The sequence below is a fragment of the Symphalangus syndactylus genome, chromosome 14 (genome assembly GCF_028878055.3).
Source record: "Symphalangus syndactylus isolate Jambi chromosome 14, NHGRI_mSymSyn1-v2.1_pri, whole genome shotgun sequence".
Lineage (NCBI taxonomy): Eukaryota > Metazoa > Chordata > Mammalia > Primates > Hylobatidae > Symphalangus > Symphalangus syndactylus.
Window position 1 is genome coordinate 27,213,567 of NC_072436.2, and position 5,229 is coordinate 27,218,795.

At 45.2% G+C, this 5,229-nt stretch overlaps 1 pseudogene; it reads left to right on the top strand.

Annotated features, from left to right (window-relative positions):
• The first annotated feature begins 737 nt into the window (after window positions 1-737).
• Window positions 738-5,029, top strand: LOC129462927 (uncharacterized; annotated as a pseudogene).
• The last annotated feature ends 200 nt before the right edge of the window (window positions 5,030-5,229 follow it).

Sequence of the window (5,229 nt, forward strand, 5' to 3'; positions counted from 1 at the left end):
AATCTTAAAGTATAGGGCTATTCTATTAGAAAAGGGTAATGTAACTCCAACCACTGATAATTCTTTTAACCCAGCAGATTTTCTAACAGGGGATTTAAATCTTAATTACCATACAAAGATCCGACCAGACCTAGGAGGAACTCCCTTCAGGACAGGACGATAGATGGTCCCTCCCAGGTGATTGAGGAAAAAACCACAATGGGTATTCAGTAATTGATACAGAGACTCCTGTGGAAGCAGAATTAGAAAAATTGCCTAATAATTGGTCTCCTCAAATGTGCGAGCTGTTTGCACTCAGCCAAGCCTTAAAGTACTTAACAGAATCAAAAGACTATTTCAATCCTGACTCAAAAGCTTCGCTACATCCTCTCTGAAGTGAATTTGCATAAGAACTATTGTTTATGGGAATGCATCTTGATGGGGCAGCTGGGTTGTTATGAAATACTCAGGAACCCAGCCCAGCTCTAGGATTCACCCCTGAGCACAAAGGCAATGTTGGGCACGCTGGTGAAGGACCACTAGAATCCAGCAGCCTGAACCCCTTTGTGGTCAAGAGAGGCGGGAAAATAGGTGCAGGACTGCTACATCAGTGAGCATAACTAATCCTATAATCAGAGGTCCATGGGGGGTTACGCACCCTGGAAAAGAATAAGCATTAGGCACTTAGAGAACGCTCTAGGACTAATGCTCATCGGAAAATGACTAGGGGTGTTGGCATCCCTATGTTCTTTTTTCAGATGGGAAATGTTCCCCCCACCCCAAGGCAAAAACGCCCCTAAGATGTATTCTGGAGAATTAGGACCAATTTGACCCTCAGACGCTAAGAAAGAAATGACTTATATTCTTCTGCAGTACTGCCTGGCCATGATATCCTCTTCAAGGGGGAGAAACCTGGCCTCCTGAGGGAAGTATAAATTATAACACCATCTTACAGCTAGACCTCTTCTGTAGGAAGGAGGGCAAATGGAGTGAAGTGCCATATGTACAAACTTTCTTTTCATTAAGAGACAACTCGCAATTATGTAAAAAGTGTGATTTGTGCCCTACAGGAAGCCCTCAGAGTCTACCTCCCTATCCCAGTGTCCCCCCGACTCCTTCCCTAACTAACAAGGACCCCCCTTTTACCCAAATGGTCCAAAGGAGATAGACAAAGGGATAAACAATGAACCAAACAGTGCCAATATTCCCTGATTATGCCCCCTCCAAGCAGTGGGAGGAGAATTCAGCACAGCCAGGGTGCGTGTACCTTTTTCTTTCTCAGACTTAAAGCAAATTAAAAGACCTAGGTAAATTCTCAGCTAACCCTGATGGCTATATTGATGTTTTACAAGGGTTAGGACAATCTTTTGATCTGACATGGAGAGATATAATGTTACTGCTAAATCAGACACTAACCCCAAATGAGAGTGTCATAACTGCAGCCCGAGAGTTTGGCAATCTCTGGTATCTCAGTCAGGTCAATGATAGGATGACAACAGAGGAAAGAGAACAATTCCCCACAGGCCAGCAGGCAGTTCCCAGTGTAGACCCTCACTGGGACACAGAATCAGAACATGGAGATTGGTGCCACAGACATTTGCTAACTTGTGTGCTAAGACTAAGGAAAACTAGGAAGAAGCCTATGAATTATTCAGTGATGTCCACTGTAACAAAGGGAAAGGAAGAAAATCCTACTGCCTTTCTGGAAAGACCAAGGGAGGCATTGAGGAAGCATACCTCTTTGTCACCTGACTCTATTGAAGGCCAACTAATCTTCAAGGATAAGTTTATCACTCAGTCAGCTGCAGACATTAGAAAAAAACTTCAAAAGTCCACCTTAGGCCCAGAGCAAAACTTAGAAACCCTATTGAACTTGGCAACCTTGGTTTTTTATAATAGAGATCAGGAGGAGCAGGCGGAATGGGACAAACGGGATAAAAAAAAATGCCACTGCTTTAGTCATGGCCCTCAGGCAAGCAGACTTTGGAAGCCCTGGAAAGGGGAAAAGCTAGGCAAATCGAACCTAATAGGGCTTGCTTCCAGTGAGGTCTACAAGGACACTTTAAAAAAGATTGTCCAAGTAGAAATAAGCCGCCCCATCATCCATGCCCCTTATGTCAAGGAAATCGCTGGAAGCCCCATTGCCCCAGGGGACGAAGGTCCTCTGAGTCAGAAGCCACTAACCAGATGATCCAGCAGCAGGACTGAGGGTGCCCGGGGCAAGCGCCAGCCCATGCCATCACCCTCATAGAGCCCCGGGTATGCTTGACCATTGAGGGCCAGGAGGTTAACTGTGTCCTGGACACTGGCACGGCCTTCTCAGTCTTACTCTCCTGTCCTGGACAACTGTCCTCCAGATCTGTCACTATCCAAGGGGTCCTAGGACAGCCAGTCACTAGATACTTCTCCCAGCCACTAAGTTGTGACTGGGGAACTTTACTCTTTTCACATGCTTTTCTAATTATGCCTGAAAGCCCCACTCTCTTGTTAGGGAGAGACATTCTAGCAAAAGCAGGGGCCATTATACATCTGAACATAGGAGAAGGAACACCTGTTTATTGTCCCCTGCTTGAGGAAGGAATTAATCCTAAAGTCTAGGCAACAGAAGGACAGTATAGATGAGCAAAAAATGCCCATCCTGTTCAAGTTAAACTAAAGGATTCCACCTCCTTTCCCTCCCAAAGGCAGTACCCACTCAGATCTGAGGCCCAACAAGGACTCCAAAAGATTGTTAAGGACCTAAAAGCCTAGTAAAACCATGCAATAGCCCCTGTAATACTCCAATTTTAGGAGTACAGAAACCCAATGGACAGTGGAGGTCAGTGCAAGATCTCAGGATTATCAATGAGGCTGTTGTTCCTCTATACCCAGCTGTACCTAACCCTTACACTCTGCTTTCCCAAATACCAGAGGAAGCAGAGTGGTTTACAGTCCTGGACCTTAAGGATGCCTTTTTCTGCATCCCTGTACATCCTGACTCTCAATTCTTGTTTGCCTTTGAAGATCCTTTGAACCAAACGTCTCAATTCACCTGGACTGTTTTACCCCAAGGGTTCAAGGATAACCCCCATCTATCTGGCCAGGCATTAGCCCAAGACTTGAGCCAATTCTCATACCTGGACAGTCTTGTCCTTCAGTATGGGGTTGATTTAATTTTAGCCACCCGTTCAGAAACCTTGTGCCATCAAGTCACCCAGGCGCTCTTAAATTTCCTTGCTCCCTGTGGCTACAAGGTTTCCACACGAAAGACTCAGCTCTGCTCACAGCAGGTTAAATACTTAGGGCTAAAATTGTCCAAAGGCACCAGGGCCCTCTGTGAGGAACGTATCCAACCTATACTGGCTTATCCTTATCCCAAAACCCTAAAGCAACTAAGAAGGATCCTTGGCATAACAGGTTTCTGCTGAATATGGATTCCCAGGTACGACGAAATAGCCAGACCATTATATACACTAATTAAAGAAACTCAGAAAGCCAATACCCATTTAGTAAGATGGACACCTGAAGCAGAAGCGGCTTTCCAGGCCCTAAAGAAGGCCCTAACCCAAGCCTCAGTGTTAAGCTTGCCAACAGGAAGACTTTTCTTTATATGTCACAGAAAAAACAGGAATAGCTCTAGGAGTCCTTACACAGGTCCCAAGGATGAGCTTGCAACCTGTGGCATACCTGAGTAAGGAAATTGATGTAGTGGCAAAGGGTTGGCCTCATTGTTTACGGGTAGTGGCGGCAGTAGCAGTCTTAGTATCTGAAGCAGTTAAAATAATACAGGGAAGAGATCTTACTGTGTGGACATCTCGTGATGTGAATGGCATACTCACTGCTAAAGGAGACTTGTGGCTGTCAGACAACCGTTTACTTAAATATCAGGCTCTATTACTTCAAGGGCCAGTGCTGCGACTGCACACTTGTGCAACTCTTAATCCAGCTACATTTCTTCCAGACAATGAAGAAAAGATAGATCATAACTGTCAACAAGTAATTGCTCAAACCTATGCAGCTAGAGGAGACCTTTTAGAGTTTCCCTTGACTGATCCCAACCTCAACTTGTATACTGATGGAAGTTCCTTTGTAGAAAAAGGACTTAAAAAAGTAAGGCATGCAGTGGTCAGTGATAATAGAATACTTAAAAGTAATCCCCTCACTCCAGGAACTAGTGCTCAGCTGGTAGAACTAATAGCCCTCAGGCACTAAAATTAGGAGAAGGAGAAAGGGTAAATATATATACAGCCTCTAAGTATGCTTACCTAGTCCACCATGCCCATGCAGCAATATAGAGAGAAAGGGAATTCCTAACATCCGAGGGAACACTTATCAAACATCAGGAATCCATTAGGGGATTATTATTGGCTGTACAGAAACCTAAAGAGGTGACAGTCTTACACTGCCAGGGTCATCAGAAAGGAAAGGAAAATAGAAGAAAACCGCCAAGTGGCCATTAAAGTCAAAAGAGCCACAAGGCAGGACGCTCCATTAGAAATGCTTATAGAAGGACCCCTAGTAGAGGGTAATCCCCTCTGGGAAACCAAGCCCCAGTACTCAGCAGGAAAAATAGAATAAGGAACCTCACAAGGACATACTTTCCTCCCCTCCAGATGGCTAGCCACCGAAGAAGGAAAATATTTTTGCCTGCAGCGAACCAATAGAAATTACTTAAAGCCCGTCACCAAACCTTCCACTTAGGCATTGATAGCACCCATCAGATGGCCAAATTATTATTTACTGGACCAGGCCTTTTCAAAACTATCAAGCAGATAGTCAGGGCCTGTAAAGTGTGCCAAAGAAGTAATCCCCTGCACTGCAGGCCATACATATCAATCCCTGTATCTTTAACCTCCTTGTTAAGTTTGTCTCTTCTGGAATCAAAGCTGCAAAACTACCAATCATTCTTCAAATGGAGCCCCAGATGCAGTCTATGACTAAGATCTACTGTGGACCCCTGGACCGGCCTGCTAGCCCATGCTCCGATGTCAATGACATCGAAGGCACCCCTCCTGAGGAAATCTCAACTGCACCACCCCTACTATGCCCCAATTCAGCAAGAAGCAGTTAGAGCAGTCGTCGGCCAACCTCCCCAACGGCACTTGGGTTTTCCTGTTGAGAGGGGGAACTGAGAGACAGGATTAGCTGGTATTTCCTAGGCCGATTGAGAATCCCTAAGCCTAGCAGGGAAGGTGACCGCATCCACCTTTAAACATGGGGCTTATAACTTAGCTCACACCCAACCAATCAGAGAGCTCACTAAAATGCTAA